Source organism: Ornithorhynchus anatinus, chromosome 18, assembly GCF_004115215.2.
Source record: "Ornithorhynchus anatinus isolate Pmale09 chromosome 18, mOrnAna1.pri.v4, whole genome shotgun sequence".
NCBI classification, from domain to species: Eukaryota; Metazoa; Chordata; class Mammalia; order Monotremata; family Ornithorhynchidae; genus Ornithorhynchus; species Ornithorhynchus anatinus.
In genome coordinates, this window is record NC_041745.1 from 41111085 (window position 1) to 41128819 (window position 17735).

The 17735-nt window shown below is 55.0% G+C and overlaps 1 protein-coding gene across 4 annotated transcripts in view; it reads left to right on the forward strand.

Annotated features, from left to right (window-relative positions):
* The first annotated feature begins 1702 nt into the window (after positions 1-1702).
* The window catches only part of JAK1 (Janus kinase 1), a 97120-nt gene continuing 81087 nt past the window's right edge, over positions 1703-17735 (forward strand). For 3 of the 4 annotated variants that reach the window (XM_029083432.2, XM_029083433.2, XM_029083431.2), the window contains exon 1: positions 1703-1966. The gene's annotated coding sequence lies outside the window, so the exon portion shown is untranslated. The remainder of the gene's footprint in view (positions 1967-17735) is intronic. The other variant, XM_029083434.2, reaches the window with a different exon arrangement.

Here is a 17735-nt window from a genome sequence, read left to right on the forward strand (position 1 = left end):
AATTGTCTGCTGTGTGACCTTGGGCAAGTCAGTTCACTTCTCTGGGCCTCAGTGACCTCATCTGCAAATATGGGGATTAAAAAACGTCAGCCCCACGTGGGACTATCTGATTATCCTGTATCTACCCCAGCGCTTCGAACAGTGCTCTGCACGTAGTAAGCGCTTAACAAATACCATAATAATAATCAAGTGACTTGCCCACAGCCACCCAGCTGACAAGTGGCCGAGGCGCCATTCGAACCCAAGCCCTGTGACTCCCAAGCCCGGGCTCTTTCCGCGGAGCCACGCTGCTTCTCACCTAGTAAGCGCTCTATAAATTCTATTGACTGCATGAATGGCACATAGTAAGCGCTTAACCGACAGCATCATCCTCATCCTCAATAAATTTGATGGATTGATTGTGGGGAGGGGGCAAAGCTGGAGAGAGGGTTGGGGGGAGGGGGGAGCTGCAGAGATTCAGGAAAAGCAGCGCTTAGCACAGTGCTCAAGCGCTGCGTCCAGTGCACTGCACACAGTAAGGGCTCCAGAAATATGATTGAATGAATGAATGACTTAATGAATGAATGAATGTCTCCCCAGCCGGCTCCAGCTCTGCCGGGGCGCGCTCCCGCAGCCCCCCAAGCCTCCGGGGGCGCGCCCAGTTCCACCCTCGCGGCGCGCGCCCGGACGCGGGGGCGAGGCCGACGACGGCCCCTCCCCCGGGCTGTCACTCAAGTGACGTCAGGGGAATGGCATTGGCGGGGGCGCAGGCCCCGCCCACCCGGGCGGTCACTCAGATGACGTCATGGGGACGCCATTGGTGGGGAGGCTCAGGCCCCGCCCCCACGGGCTGTCACTCAGATGACGTCGAGGGGACGGCAGCGGCGGGTGGGCGCAGGCCCCGCCCCCACGGGCTGTCACTCAGATGACGTCAGGGGAACGGCAGCAGCGAGGAGGCGGCGGTCCCTCCCTCCGGGCCTTCACTCAAGTGACGTCATCGGAGGGGCTCAGGGGCGGGTTGGAGGCGGCTCCTCCCTCTGGGCCGTCGCTCAGGCGACGTCCGGCGAATGGCCGCGGCGGGGAGGCGCAGGCCCCGCCCCCGGGGCTGTCAGTCAGGTGGCGAATGGCAGAGGCGGGGAGGTGCAAGCCCCGCCCTCCGGGCTGTCAGTCAGATGACTCAGGCGTAAGGTCGCGGAGGGGAGGAGGAAGCCCCGCCCTCCGTCTGTCAGTCAGGTGACGTCCGGCAAATGGTAGCGTCGGGGAAGAGCAGGCCCCTCCCCCGGGGTTGTCAGTCAGGTGACGTCCGGCGAATGGTAGCGTCGGTGTGGCGCAGGTCCCGCCCCCGGGGCCGTCAGTCAGGTGACGTCAGACTTCCGGCGGCGGCGGCGGGGAGGCGGAAGCCCCGCCCCCGCGCTGTCAATCAGGCGACGTCGGCCGTATGGCGGCGGCGGGGAGGTGCGAGCCCCGCCCTGTCCATCAATCAAAGGACGTCCGGCGAATGACGGCGTCGGTGAGGCGCCGGCCCCGCCTCCGGGGCCGTCAGTCAGGTGACGTCAGACGTCCGGCGGCGGCGGGGAGGCGGAAGCCCCGCCCCCGGGCTGTCAGTCAGGTGACGTCAGCGGGCCTCGGCGGCGGCTGAGGCGAAGGCTGAGGCCGAGTGTGAGGCGGCGGCGGCGGCGGCGGCGGCGGAGGCCGGGCCCGGTGGGGTCCCGCAGGTGTCCCGGTGGGAGCGGGGAGCGGCGGCGGCGGCAGGAGGGCCTCGGGGCGGGAGCGGAGACGAGCGCCCTCCGGCCCGGCCCGGCCTTCCTCCTTCCTCCTTCCTCCTTCCTCCTTCCTCCTTCGTCCCTCGTCCCTCGTCCTTCGTCCGTCGTCGTGGGGTCCCGCCATGCCGGGGGCGCCCCCGGGCCCCGCCGCCTGAGCCCCGCCGCCTGAGCCCCGCCGCCTGAGCCCCGCCGGACCCGGGGCCGCCCAAGGACCGACGGACGTGGTGAGTCGGGGCCGGGGGAGGGGCCCCGCCGCCTTCCCTCTCCCCCTCCCCCTCCGGCCGGGCCGGGCCGGACGCGGGGATTTCCAGCGGGGGCGGGGGCGTCCGGCAGGCGTCCAGGGGCGTCTCCCCCAACACCCCGCGCCGTCGGTGCCCGCCTCGCCACCCCGGGGGCACGGGGGAGGGGCTCCCGGCCCCCCCCAGCTCCAAATTACGACGACGCGCTAACAGTAATAATCAGGTTGGTAGCTGTGAAGCGCTTACTAGGCGCCGTGCGCTGTGCTAAGCGCCGGGGGAGAGCCAGGGTCATCAGGTGGTCCCACGGGAGGCTCCCAGGCTTCATCCCCATTTTATAGATGAGGCCGCTGAGGCCCGGAGAAGCGAATAATAATAATGTTGCTATTTGTTAAGCGCTTACTCGGTGCCGAGCACTGTTCTAAGCGCTGGGGGAGACACAGGGGAATCGGGTCGTCCCCCGTGGGGCTCACATCTTCATCCCCATTGTACAGATGAGGTCACTGAGGCCCGGAGAAGCGAATAATAATAATGTTGGTATTTATTAAGCGCCTACTCGGTGCCGAGCACTGTTCTAAGCGCTGGGGGAGACACAGGGGAATCGGGTCGTCCCCCGTGGGGCTCACGCCCTTAATCCCCATTTTACAGATGAGGTCACTGAGGCCCAGAGAAGTGAATAATAATAATGTTGGTATTTATTAAGCGCCTACTCTGTGCCGAGCACCGTTCTAAGCGCTGGGGGAGACACAGGGGAATCGGGTCGTCCCCCGTGGGGCTCACGCCCTTAATCTCCATTTTACAGATGAGGTCACCGAGGCCCAGAGAAGTGAATAATAATAATGTTGGTATTTATTAAGCGCCTACTCTGTGCCGAGCACCGTTCTAAGCGCTGGGGGAGACACAGGGGAATCGGGTCGTCCCCCGTGGGGCTCACGCCCTTAATCCCCATTTTACAGATGAGGTCACCGAGGCCCAGAGAAGTGAATAATAATAATGTTGGTATTTATTAAGCGCTTACTATGTGCTGAGCACCGTTCTAAGCGCTGGGGGAGAGACAGGGTCATCAGATGGACCCACGTGAGGCTCACAGTCTTCACCCCCATTTTACAGATGAGGTCACTGAGGTCCAGAGAAGTGAATAATAATAATGTTGGTATCTGTTAAGCGCTTACTGTGTGCCGAGCACTGTTCTAAGCGCCGGGGAGGTACAGGGTCATCAGGTTGTCCCACGGGGGGCTCCCAGGCTTCACCCCCGTTTTCCAGATGAGGGAACTGAGGCACCGAGAAGTGAAGTGACTCGCCCACAGTCACACAGCTGACAGGTGGCAGAGTGGGGATTCGAACCCATGACCCAAAGCCCGGGGTCTTTCCGCTGAACCACGCTGCTTACAAATACTACTAATGGTGGTATTTGGTAAGCGCTTTCTAGGAGCAAAGCGCTGTTCTGAGCGCTGCGGAGGATACGAGGTTATCAAGTGGTCCCCCCGTGGGGCTCACGGTCTTCATCCCCATTTTGCAGAGGAGGAAATTGAGGCCCAGGGAAGGGAAGTGACTGGCCCAAGGTCACACAGCTGACAGGTGGCAGAGCCGGGATTCAGTAAATACATAAATAATAATGTTGGTATTTGTTAAGCGCTTACCATGTGCAGAGCACTGTACTAAGCGCTGGGAGAGATACAGGGTCATCAGATTATCCCAAGTGAGGCTCACAGTCTTCATCCCCATTTTACAGATGAGGGAACTGAGGCAAAGAGAAGTGAAGTGGCTTGCCACTTCAGGTGTCAAAGTCGGGATTCGAACCCAGGACCTCTGACTCCCAAGCCCGGGCTCTTTCCACTGGGCCACGCTGCTTCTCAACACACTAATGAAGTTGGTATTTGTTAAGCGCTTACTAGGTGCCAAGCGCTGCTCTAAGCGTTGGGGGAGATGCAGGGCCATCAGATTGTCCCCCGTGGGGCTCCCAGTCTTCATCCCCATTTTCCAGATGAGGGAACTGAGGCCCAGAGAAGTGAAGCGACTGGCCCGAGGTCACACGGCAGACAAGCGGCGGAGCTGGGATTAGAACCCACGCCCTCTGCCTCCCAAGCCCGGGCTCTCGCCACTAAGCCAGATCTCGCCCAGTGCTTAGAACAGTGCTTGGCACATAGTAAACGCTTAACAAATACCATTATGCTACGTGCCAGGCAGTGTACTAAGCACTGGGGTGGATAATAATGTTATTCTGTACTAAGCAATGGGGTAGATCCAAGGTTGACCCAAGGAGGGCTCCCAGTCTTCCTCCCCATTTTCCAGATGAGGGAACTGAGGCCCAGAGAAGTGAAGCGACTGGCCCACGGTCACCCGGCAGACAAGCGGCGGAGCTGGGATTGGAACCCACGACCTCCGACTCCCAAGCCCCGGCTCTTTCAACTAAGCCATGTTGCAAACGGGACCACCAGCCTTCCGCCCTCCCCGCAAAGATCTTCGTGCTTGTTTCAGAAGGGGGGAGGGGAGAGGAGTGAAGCAGTGGTATCTATTGAACGCTTACTAGGTGCAGAGCACTGTTCTAAGCGCTGGGGCGAGCACAGCAGAATTAGGAGACACGTTCCCTGCCCGTAACGAGTTTACAGTCTGGAGACCGGGAAAGCGGTGAACCCGAAGGGCAGGCGACCCCCAGATGAGTAATGATAATGTTGGTATTAAGTGTTTACTATGTGCCAAGCAGTGTTCTAAGCGCTGGGGTAGATCCAGGGTCATCAGGTTGTCCCACGGGAGGCTCACAGTCTTCATCCCCATTTGACAGATGAGGTCACTGAGGCACCGAGAAGTGACGTGACTTGCCCCGGGTCCCACAGCTGACAGGTGGCGGAGCCGGGATTAGAACCCAGGACCTCGGACGCCTAGGCCTCCTTCCACTGAGCCAAGCTGCTTCTCTAAGAGCACCCATCAGTCTGCCTTGTCTTGGGTTAAGCGCTTATTACGTGCCAAGCACCGTACTGAATGCCGGGGCAGATACAAGCTAATAAAGATGGACCCCCGTCCCATTTGGGGCTCAGCCTTAATCCCTATTTTCCAGAGGCGGTGAAGTGACTCGCCCAGGGTCACCCGCAGCGGACAAGAGGCCGAGGGGAGATTAGAACCCTTGTCTTCGGGCCGAGGAGCATCTTGGGGGGCGGGCGGGCGGCAGAAACGCTCCCTTTCGGATCGGGGGTTGCGAACACCTCCAGGCCGGGACCTCAGAATGAGCAGGTGGGGATGGTCACCAGTTCCCTTCACCCAAAAAACTTCTTTATGGAAAAGGAGGCCGGATTCCGGGTTTTCCAAGGTACGGGGTCATCGAATTTGGATCTCTTTTCTGCCCTGCTCCTTGCGACCATCGATGGGAAAGTTCCTCCATCCGTCCTAGTGCCAGCGCACCTAATATCGCCGACAAAAATAGGGTTAGTTCCTGCCTTTGGACCGGGGAAGCACCATACTAGACGCCAGACGGGCCGGGGGGCGGGGGGGGGAGTCTTCAGTTGTCATAGTCTGCAAATAGCGCTCAATAGATACTATTGAATGTATGGTAGAGAAGTTTCCATCTTGGAAATCGATCTGTTTGCTTTCGGGAAGTATGAAAACAGTAGTTAAGCGAGAGCGATCGATCCTAAACGATTAGAAAGAAGTGTGAGGCTACTTGCCCTCGGTTATAGGAGCTCTTTTCGAATCAGCCGTTGACGTAGGACGATCGTTAAAAGCGAGCCTGTCCCGTTTTAGAGTGTTCCGAAGGACCGGGAGAAATTCCCCGGCCCAGAGCCAACCCGTGATTTAGAGTTGATGCGTCCAAGTTATGCCGTTCGCCTCTCCGAGGGACCACGGCCCTGCGATCTGGGGAGGTATTCTGGGCGTGCAGAATTGAAACGGCTTCGGAGAATTGATCACCGTACTATGCGGGACGCTTTCCACCTGGAAAGATGGATTCAGACGCAACGAACCAGAACTCAGGTGCTGTCTTATTTTAGAAATCTGGAACACACCCATATGAGGTCTCTCCCAGCCCAGGTGTGTTTAATGGGATCGGTTTAATCCCATTCTTTGCCTGGGGAAGCATGAGTAATTTTTTCGGGTTAGTGAGAAAGCAAAACTTTGCTCGTGTAAATGAACACAGGTAGTTCAAGATAAAGTAGAGTTTGAGGAAATCGAAGGCGGCAGAGAGTGTGTGTGAATACTGATTTTAGCTGTAATTTTCTCTCGGGAAGCGTGAGTAATTTTTGGGTCAGTGAGAAAGCAAAGTTTTGCTCCTGTAAATGAACACGGTTGTATTTCAGGTAAAATTTTGAGAAAATCAAAGGCGGCAGAGAGTGTGTGTGAATACTGATTTTAGCTGTGATTTTCTCTCCCGAATGACGGTCGGGAGATGGAGTTGCCCGTGCAGGCTTTTCAGTTGAGACCAAGACAGTTGAATGAGGGTCTCTTTGAAAGTCCGAGCGAGTGAGAATCTTTGTGCTGGGACTCGAGCCCCCCCCCCCTTGACGTTAGAATGGAGAAATCTGGGAGAAAGTTGTCGTGCCTTTAAGGGTGGGCAGAGGCTCTGGGCCGTTCTGCTGGGACCCCAAAATCCTCAGTGGATTTTGTTGGAGGGAACGAACCTCAACCAGTACCCCTAGATGGGCCCCGCTGCCCACAGAGGGCCTGAGAGACCGAAATTTCTGAGAGCCACCTGGCTGGTTGAGCCAAAGCTCTGGGACGGAGATGCTGATGACCCTCTGACCACTCTTTTGATGTCTATCTCCACCCCCTAAACCGTGGGCAGGGATTGCGGCATTGTACTTTCCCCAGCGCTTAGTACAGTGCTCTTCACACAGGAAGCGCTCAGTAACTACGCTTGATTGATAGCCCAGTGCTCGGTACGGAGTGAGGGCTCAAATACCGTTGACCGGTCACCTTGCGTACCTGACCGCAGACGCGCTGTGCAGGTAGCCATTTTTTGGAGCACCTGCCGATTTCAGACTGAGCACTTGGGAGAGTACAGTCGAATTAGTAGCCGTGGCTCATGCGTCTCCATCGTCGCCGCTGACGTTTATTGAGCATTTAGTGGGTGCTTCATCCAAAGGAAGTTGCCCGCAACACGCCAGAATGCCCCGGGCCGGCCCTGACGTAGCGTCAAGATGGTTTTGGGGGCATCTGGGGGGGCTGGTTTGGAGAGCGATAACTCTTTCAGGTTTGGAGACCTAATGCAGGTGACACTGATGCACGGACCCATCGCTTGGTGGCCCGAGCAGGTCCAGAACGTTCCCTCCCTCGGAGGCGCTAGGAGGGCTGGACTCGTTCTTCCCAAGGAGCCTTCCTTGAGGAAACTCACGTTCGCCCAAGTAACTGATCCCAAAGGGTGGCAGAGGGGACCCGACCGGAGATGTGGTGTGGCTTTCGACGGCTCTGATCGCTACCTGGGCACTCTAGGGTGGGCACGGGAGATGTAGGTGAGGGGCGGCGCGAGGATTCGGTTCTCCTTCGACATTGGGTGGTCCCTGCAGGAAATTAAGCGTCGTGGGGGGTTTGTTGCTTATATCTCTCCGGTGGTGGTGGGCTGCAGTGGCTCCGTGGGCACGGGGGGGACGTTCCCAGTTCCCCAGTCCCCGCCCCAGCTGCCTCTGACTCCCCGTCCCCCCAAAACACCCCCTCGCCCCTTCCAGTTAATGGAATTCCTTGCGATCCGTGCCTCTCGGCCGCGCGACGTTTTGGGTTTCCGGCTTCCGAGTGCAGGAGGCTTGGCCCCTCTTGGTATTGAGTATTTATTCTTGGTCTTTTAAAGCCTTTTTGCCTTTAACCCTCTGCCGGGCTCCAGATCCTCAAATCCTCCAGGACTTTTTGGAGACTCCAGCCGTCGAAGCTGGAACAAAAAGAAGGGAGTGGAGTTAGAATGAACAGAAAAGACCCAATTCCCCAGTCTGTCAGCTATGGAGCAATCCACAGTCCGACGTCAGACCCGTATGAAAATCCCAGAAATATTTGGTAAGCCCACAGTTGGCTTTGTTTCTCGCGCGTGCTCGAACAACCCCTGGGGAATAATTCCCCACCGTGTTTTGAACAGCTCATTTCATTCGTCCTACGTGAGAGTGCCCACCTCCGAGCCCGATTCCTCTTCGTCCGGGGCGGGGTTTGACTTGATTCCGTTTTTTGTGCCTGTTCAGCTGGAACCGATACTCATCGCTTCCTGCCGCGAAGCATTCTGCAGTGTGGGGTGCTTAGGGCCCGCCATATTGAACGGCCGCCTCAGCGGTGTGACCTGACTTCCTGAGCAGAGCCTTAACCAGCCTGAGGGCTGTTAGGAAACGTAACCCTTCGGAGTTAGGTTCGTTCGCTTCAGAGGAGGAATGTGTTTGCTTTCTCTTCACGGTTCAGCCGGTCAGCTGAACCCAGCACCTCCCGTTTGCGGAGCGCTGTCCTGAGCGCTTGGGAGAGTGCCAGAAAGCCGGTAGACGGGATCTCTGCCCTCAGAGGGTTTTCCGTCTAACCGTGAGGACATACGGTAAAATAAATTACGGGTAATGGGAAGCAGTAGCGCTGAGAACAGTGGCTGGCACCTAGTAAGCACATTAAATGCCAGAAAAAAGAAAGATAAGGTACAGAACGGCTCATTTTGCTTTTCTCAAGCGTATGTGTCATAGTAATGGTGGTATTGATTAATGCTCACTGTGTGCTAAGCACTATGGTGGCTCTAAAATAATCAGATTGGGCACAGTCTCTACCCCACCTGGGGCTCTCGGTCTAAGAGGAACAGAGAACAGGCTTCTTTTCTGGCCGTTTTGCGGATGAGGAGACCGAGGCACCGAGAAGTGATTTGCCCAAGCTCACATGTGGAGCAGCGTGGCTCAGTGGAAAGAGTCCGAGCAGTCCGAGGTCATGGGTTCTAATCCCGGCTCTGCCACTAGTCAGCAGTGTGACTTGGGGCAAGCCACTTCTCTGTGCCTCAGTTATCGCATCTGTAAAATGGGGATTAAGACTGTGAGCCCTACGTGGCACCATGTGATCACCTTGTATCCGCCCCAGCGCTTAGAACAGTGCTTGGCGCATAGTAAGGGTTTAACAAATACCATTCTTCTTCTTCTTATCACATGGCAGGCAAGTGGCGCAGTTGGGGTTGGAACCTGGCCGTTTTTGACTGTGTTTTGTTCTCTTTCCTGTTGCCCTGTGATCAGCGGTGACCCTTTCATTTCTTCCGTTCTCGATTAGGAAGCTGGGGTTGGATCTATCCACGGTATTTATTATCGAGCCCCTACTGTGTACGGAGAGAACAACGGGCAGGATTCCTGCCTGCGGTGAGCTTAGCGTCTGTGGGCATTAAAGTAATAATAATAATTTGGTTGTCATAGAGTATATGAGATGGGTACACACTTGCTGCTTCCTGTGGTCAGAGAATATGTCTGTCGACTCCGTTGTGCTCTCACCAGCGCTTAGCACTGGTGCTCTGCGCACAGAAAGCGCTCAATAAATATGACCGATCGGTCACAGGGCTCGGTGAATGCACGCATGCCTTGGACGCCGCAGTGGCGATGTGGAAGGTTAGAAACGAATCGGGAAGGCCTCCTGGAGGAGGTGGATCGAGATGCGACTTCAGGAGGGCTCGAAGATGGGGAGACCCATGGTTTAGCGGATATGGAGGGAGAGGGAGTCCCAGGCAGCGGAGGGGGGTGTGAGCAAGAGGTCGGCAGAAGGGAGAGGCCCAGGGAGACAGTGGAACCGAGCTGGGTGATGAAGGGCGTCCAGGCTCTGACCGGTCGTGGGGTTGAACAGTTTGAAGGAAAATAGAAATGGGGACACCCCCCCCCCCCCCCAACCTCCCGTCGATCCGTCCCTTGATGGAGTGCAGCGGCGCTGGCCCCGGACAACGAGCGATGTAACTTAGCCTCCCTCGGACGGGATTACCCGATGACCACGCTTTTACCCCTTGACATCTTCGTCTTCAAACCTTCCCCGGGTGACAGTTCCGCGGAGCCGATTCCTCGGGCTCGAGTAAGCCCTCGCTCTTCCAAAGATGACACTCGGGAACCGGAGGAGCCAGGATGGGTTCCCACGGGGAGGGCGGCGAGAGGTCTCTGGGTAACCTTTCGAATTCCGAAGAAGACGGTGAGTAATTGCCTTCTAAGTAATCTGTGTCTGACTTCCCCATTCGATTGGGAGCTCGGGGAGGGCAGGGAAGGTGTTCCTCCCTTCCGAGCAGTCGGCGTAGTGGCAGCCACCTGTCTGCTGCGTGTCCTCGAGGAAGTCACCTCACTTCCCCGTGCCTCAGTGACCTCTAGTAAAATGGGGATTGAGAGTGCGAGTTCCATCCGGGACAGGGACCGCGTCCTACTCCATTTGCTTGTAATGATAATAATGGTATTTGTTTAGCGCTTACTCTGTTCCTAGGTAATCGGGTTGCCCCACGCGGGGCTCACAGGCGTGATCTCCATTTTACAGTTGAGGCAACTGAGGCACAGAGAGGCGAAGTGACTTGCCCCAGGTCACACAGCAGGCGAGTGGCAGAGCTGAGATTAGAACCCACGTCCTCTCCCCACCCCATTAGTGCAGTACCTGGCACATAACGAGCACTTATCCCAGCTCTGCCACTTGTCAGCTGTGTGACTGTGGGCAAGTCACTTCACTTCTCTGTGCCTCAGTTACCTCAACTGTAAAATGGGGATTAAGACTGTGAGCCTCATGTGGGACAACCCGATTACCCTGTAAATCTAACCCAGCGCTTAGAACAGTGCTCTGCACATAGTAGGCGCTTAACAAATACCAACATTATTATTCTCTGGGCCTCAGTTACCTCATCTGTAAAATGGGGACTAAAACTGTGAGCCTCACGTGGGACAACCTGATTGCCCTGCGTCTCCCCCAGCGCTTAGAACAGTGCTCTGCACATAGTAAGCGCTTAACAGATACCAACATTATTATTATTAATAACAGGTACCGTAATTACGATCGTTAGCATCCACTGAGGCCCCCCGCTTGCTTCCAGCTGCTGAAGCTTTGTGTTTGGCCAAGTGCGAAACGGGCAAATACTGCATCCCCTGCCCTCGAGGAGCTTGCGCTCCAATGGAGCGGCCAGGCGTAAAGACATGTACAAAGAGAGTACCCAGCAGAAATAATTGGCGGAGCAGTTGAAGTAACCTATATGTATGTATATGGGTCGCAAGTGGTTATAAATAAGTCTCGAAGTTCTAGAGGTGGTTGAAGGGTTTGTATTCTCTCCAACACTTAGTAAGGTACTTCACATTGGGGCGCTCAGTCGATACCACGCGGTGACCGAGGTGTAAAGGGAGAAAACACCAGAGGATTTCGCACCAAAAGGCAGCCAAGTCAAAAGTAACACTTATCCGTTGGACGTTTGTCTTGCGATGGAGCCATGTGTTTCTGTTTAGTAGGGAGGGAGACGGAGGAGAAGATGCCAGAGGGATTAAACGTATTTTCATGAGTCAGAGTTCAGTCGACCCTCCAGAACTATATCAGGGCTGGTCCGTTGATAGGCCGGTTTATCGACAGACACTTTCTCCCCGGGGCTCGGTTCTAAGTTTTCCGGTGATTGGGCTTAGCCAGAGCCACTCCTTATAATAATGTTGGTGTTTGTTAAGCGCTTACTACGTGCAGAGCACTGTTCTAAGCGCCGGGGTAGGCACAGGGCAATCAGGTTGTCCCACTTGGGGCTCACGGTCTTAATCCCCATTTTACAGATGAGGGAACTGAGGCCCAGTGAAGTGACTGGCCCACAGTCACACGGCTGAGAAGCGGCAGAGCCGGGATTCGAACCCATGACCTCTGACTCCAAAGCCCGGGCCCTTTCCACTGAGCCACGCTGCTTCTCCTCATAGCTCTGGGATCGTCGGCAAAGGCGTAGGAGTTGAACCCATCTCCTCCAAGAGGCCTTCCCCGATTAAACCCTCTTTCCCCCGGCTCACTCTCCCTTCTGCGTCTCTCTGCGACCTTTGGACGGTACGCTCTTCGTACCATCCCCACCCCCACTGCGCTGGTGTCCATATCTTGAAATTATATATTATAAATTCCGTATTTATTCCTATTAATGTCTGTCTCCACCTCTAGACCGTAAGCTCGTTAAGGGCAGGGAACGTGTCTGCTAGTTCTGCTGTATCGTACTCTTCCCCAGTGCTTAGTACGGTGCTCTGCCCATGGTAAGCGCTGAATAAATATAATTGATTGATTTATTGATCCATCGAGCGCCCGGGTTTGTAGGAACGAAATGTTGGGTTGGGCTGAGGGATGAGAATGAAGCCTTTTGCCGGCCTCACCTCTTTGCCCAGCTCTGCCCCCGATTTTTTTATTTTTATTCGGCGGGGGGTGGGAGGGGGTGTTAAGCGCTTACTGGGCACCAGCTCTGTACTAAGCGCTGAGACAGACACAAGCTAATTAGGATCCAGTCCTGGTCCCGCCTGGGGCTCAGTCTCAACCCCCATTCTACAGATGAGGTAACTGAGGCCCAGAGGAATTAAGTGACGTGCCAAAAGGTCACACGGCAGACCAGGGATTAGAACCCAGGTCGTTCCGACTCGCAGGCTTGTGCTCGATCCACTCTGCCGGGCTGCTTGCAGGGGCCCCCCCTTGGCCCCTTGCTTTCTCCAGGTGCGGGAGGAGGAAGGGCGGGACTGGGCTTGGAAACCACCTCAAGCTTCCATCAGGGAGAGAGTTTCAGAGCTTTGGAGAAGCAGCGTGGCTCAGTGGAAAGAGCACGGGCTTCGGAGTCAGAGGTCATGCGTTCGAATCCCGGCTCTGCCACTTCTCAGCTGGGTGACTGTGGGCAAGTCACTTAACTTCTCTGGGCCTCAGTGACCTCATCTGTCAAATGGGGGATTAAGACTGTGAGCCCCGCGTGGGACAACCTGATTCCCCTGTGTCTACCCCAGCGTTTAGAACGGTGCTCGGCACCTAGTAAGCGCTTAACAAATACCAACATTATTATTATTATCAGTGGTATTTATTGACCTCTTACTCTGTGCAGGACACCGTCCTGAGCGTTTGGGAGAGTACAGTCTAGCGGAGTTGGTAGACACGTTCCCTGCCCACAGTCTAGCGCGGCTCTGCCCGGCTGCTGCCTCCCGACATCCCCCCTGGCCTGAGGATGGGAAGCCGGCCGGGAGGCAGTGATTTGACTCGGGGGCGGGGGGTCTAGCAGGAAGGGTCTGTACTGAAGGCTCACCGGGTTCGGGACACTGTACTAAACGCTTTCGACAAGCGGGAGGGGAGCGCGATAGAGCGAGCTTCAGACGCAGGCCCCAGGGGGACGCAGAGTCGGTCGTACTGACTGAGCACTGTACTAAGCGCTCGCGGAGGTGTCGCCCACGGTCCCGGGTCTCCCCCGCCCCGCAGACTTCTTCTCGGGCTGAGGATTTGACCATCGCTGCCCAGCACCTTCCCTGGGCCCCGGACCGACGTTCGGACCGGGCCCAGGCGTAGAGTGGGATCATGAGCTCCACTAGCCGGGGCGCTCCAATAGAGCAGACCTCTCCCAGATGCTTAGTGCAGCGCTCTGCACACAGGAAGCGCTCAATCGATACGACAGATTGGTCGACCCAGGGAGGCAGAGGGCCATTTTCCACCCCGGACCCTGCCCCAGTCCGACACTGTGGCTCCCGCTAGGGGGTAAAATCGGGGCCCCTCGTATTCAGAAACCTCCCCGAATCAATCAGTCCGATTTATGGAGCGCCTGCGGGCTGCAGAGCGCTAAGCTAAGTGCAGGAGCACAATAAAACTAAGTGGAAGGGCTCTTAAAGACCCATCCCTGCCCTCCTTCTCGATCGATCCCTCATTCCCGGTTCCAGAAGAGGTGACGCAAGCCCCGATGAAGCAGTTGGGAATTCCAAGTTGGTGGTGAAACTTGGTGGTAATAGAGTGGATTCCCGAAGGGCCTCAGGCTTCAAAGCAAAATGTCCGCCTCAGCCCAGGACGCCCGGGAAGGGCCGACCCACCCAACCTCGGTTCTTCCCTTCCCGGGCTCCGCCACTCGCCTGTCGTTTGACCTCGGGCAGACAGTTCGCGTCTCTGTCCCTCAGTTTCCTCATCTGTAAAATGGGGGGTTCGGTACCCTATTCTCCCCCTCCCACTCAGGCCGCGAGCCCCGCGGGTGAAGGAGATTGCGTCCGACCCGTTTGAACCCCCGCACTTAACGCAGTGCTCGACGTATGGTAAGCACTGAGCAAATACCACATTTATTATTGATATTTTTCTTCTTTAAGGATACCGGTTACCCTCTGAACTGCCTTCTCCACTAAAGTCGGTCGGTCGTATTTATCGAGCGCTTACTGTGTGCAGAGCGCTGAACTAAGCGCTTGGGAGAATGCAGTGCAGCAATAAACAGATACATTCTCTGCCCACAACAGGCTTATAGTGTAGAAGGGGACACAGACATTAATATCAATTATAAATGAATAAATTACCGGCCCATATCCTTGCCCGGCACCAGCCACGGGGAGACTTTCTCGTGTCGACCAATGGTCGTATTTGAGTGCTCAGTGTGTGCAGAGCGCTGTACTAAGCGCTTGGAGGAGTACAGTACAGCAGAGTTGTAGAGAAGCAGCGTGGTCTAGTGGATAGAGCATAGGTCTGGAGTCAGAAGGGCCTGGGTTCTAATCCCAGCACCGCCACTTGTCTGCTCTGTGTCCTCGGACAGGTCCCCTCCCTTCTGTGCCTCAGTTCCCTCATTTATAAAATGGGGATTAAGACTGTGAGCCAAATATGGGACGTGGACTATATCCAACCAGATTAGCTTGTCTCTACCCTAGTGCTTAGTACAGTGCCTGGCACGCGTAGAAAGCGCGTAACAAATCGCATTTTAAAAAAAAGAATTGGGTAGACATGTTCCCTGTTAGGGAAGAGCAGCAATCAGAAGCATCGATCGATTAGTCATTTGTATTTATTGAGTGCCTACGGCTTGCAGGGTCTGGTGAAAAGCAGTGCAATGAAGTTGGAATCCACGATCCGTGCCCTCCAGGAGCTTCAAATCAATCTTTGATGGGAAGAAACCACTTTCACTGATGTGTTTTCTTCTGCGTCATGCGGGGCTTTTAAGGATACAGCCAAGTTGGGTCAGAGGGACGGATGTTTGGAAAGGAAATGGAATTGAGCCATCTGATTTAGAATGTGAACTCCAGGCAGGAAACTCTAGCAATCTGTGCAAAACTAAGGGCCGGAGCGAATGTGAAGGTCAGGAGAAATACGGGGAGGCCTGGTCCCGAGATCGAAATCCGAAGCTTCCGAGTCAGAAAGACGACTCTTATCGACTGAGTGTCAAACGGCCAGAGGCTTTTGGAAATTATAGGCCAAGGAGCCGGGGTGGCTTATCGGTCAAAAAGTCAGCGATGTTTATTGAGCAGTGCGCTAAGCACGTGGGAGAATGCAACACAAGCAAGCTCACCACCCCTGCCCTCCTGGGCCCTAATCTAATGACAGAGATAAACCGGCAACAGTTATTGACAATAATGGGGATCTTGGGTAAGGAAAGACCGTAGACACTTTGGAAAGCAAGAACTCTGGACTTCGGTGTAAGGTTCCTTTGGAGACTGTGCTCCACGGGAAAGCGGGAATGTGGAATTGTGGAAATGTTTAAGAGGAGAGCTGAGGGATGGCATAGAGCTGTTGCCAAGGGCAGTGGGAGAATGGCAAAGTATTCATCAGATCGAAGGTGGAACTTCATGTGTTTTTAGACATTGTAAAGCCGTTCAGTTTTTACTGGCTGATTTTAGAAACGGTACATTAAGGCAAACTTCATCAGATGTGTAGCAGCAGAAACCGTTGAGGAATTTGACACCGGGAAGGGAGAGAATGCTTTTCTTGCTCCTCATGTAGCTAATGTACCTTCCAAACTCTCACCTTCTTTCCCGTTTGGAAAATGATGAAAGCTACTGAGTACGTGGCTTGTAATAATAATGACTCTTGGTTGACTGATGGAAATCGGGAGCCACCGGAAAGCCCGGAGATTTCTAAAATGGAGGTAAGGTTGTTTGGCTCCAGATGTAATGTCACCCACAGCCCCGTGCCGGTCAGAACCCCCGGAAGGGTCTTGCTTCGATTTTTGTGCAAGGCGGTGTCTGTTGGAAAAAAACCAACAACAACAAAGTGCAAATCCACGCATCGAAGTTCTTCCCAACTTGCTGGGTTGTTTTTCTCCGTGTTGTTCGCATTAAAGTCATTTTCCCTGGTCCGACCCATTGGAAGTTGGAAGAAAACCACAATCTGAAAAATGGGAATGGTTCTTGGATTTTTCCCAAAGGTCTATAAGCATTTTAATGCTGTCAGTTTCAGAGCGCCGGCCCAGCGACAAACTTTATTCATTCAGTAGTATTTATTGAGCGCTTACTGTGTGCAGAGCACAGTACTAAGCAATGGGAATGTACAGTTTGGCAACAGATGGAGACGATCCCTTCCCAGTGATGGGCTCACGGTCTGAACGGGGGAGAATTCTGTCTTCAGCTTCTTTACAATGCCTACATTCCCCTCCCCCTCAACCCCACCCCTAAATCCAGCAGACCGCAGCTCTTCCCATGTTGGGAAGTCCTAGCAGAAGCCCACCCCCTCCAAGAAGCCTTCCCCTGATTAGCTTCCAGTGGGTCTGAGTCAGATCAACCTATTAGTCACCCGTAGGATTTAGGTCTGTTTATCCCCATCCTCAACGCCTGTTCTATGTATATTCGAGCCAGTCTTCTGACTTCTCTGTCGGTAAATATTTTTAAGCCTGACTCTCCCATTAGAGTGGAAGCTCCTTGTGGACAGGGACTGGGTCGTGTGGCTGTCGCACTTTTCCTCGCTCCTAGTTCGGTGAATCGCACCAAGTGGCCGCTCAGCGGATGCCATCCCCACCGCAAGAGATGAGCTCCGAGGTTACGGGTCCCCTCGTCTTCTTCCTCAGGCGTTTGCAGATTGTAGCGTGAATTCTTCCAAGTAGAGGAGAACTTGTTCTTTGCCCGAGGCCAAAAATGTTGGTGGTTCCTTTACTGATGAAATTGCGAGTAGTTACGCGAAGCAGGCAAAATTCCGAGGAGCGGGAGGTTTTCCAGGAGGGACTGTTTCTAAGTCTGTTCCAGCGTTGATTTTTATCGTTCTTTCTTCCTCTGCCCCTGACCTCCACCAGACCTAGTTTTCTCTCTGTCAAGGCGTACGGTTGCATGCCCGGAGCAGTCACGGGTGGGCAGTGCGGGCGGCTTCGTGCTGAGGGGTGGGGATGGAGGGGCGAGGGGGGGTTAGGGGATCCCCAAGGAACAGAAGATGCTCCCCAAGACTGGGTAGCCACCCCAAGCAGGGCTCTCTGCTTCCGCTGTCTGCTCTCCTCTGTGATTCCCACAGCCGCGGCGCCCAAGGTGGGTTGGAAGAGGAGCGAAGAACAGAACCACAGACTGCTGTTGCAAAAGGCCTAAAACCATTGTCCCGGCAGCAAGGGTCACTGAAAACCCCCTGACACATTTTGCAAGCCTCAAGCCACTTTGCCTCCACGGTAGATGCCTTATGGGGGAACAGCAGTTTAAAAACAGCTCCCTCTGGGTTAATTAGGGACTGTGTCCAACCTGATTATCTTCTATTTACCCCCGTGCTTAGAACAATGCTTGGCACGTGATAAATGCTTAACAAGTACCATAATAATAATGATATTTATAAGATGCTTATTTTGCGTCAAGCCCGGTTCTAAGCCCTGAGGTAGGTACAAGATAGGTTTGGACACAGTCCATGTCCCGTACGGAGCTCACGGTCTTCATCCCCATTTTCCAGATGAGGGAACCGAGGCCCAGAGAAGTGAAGTGACTTGCCCAGGGTC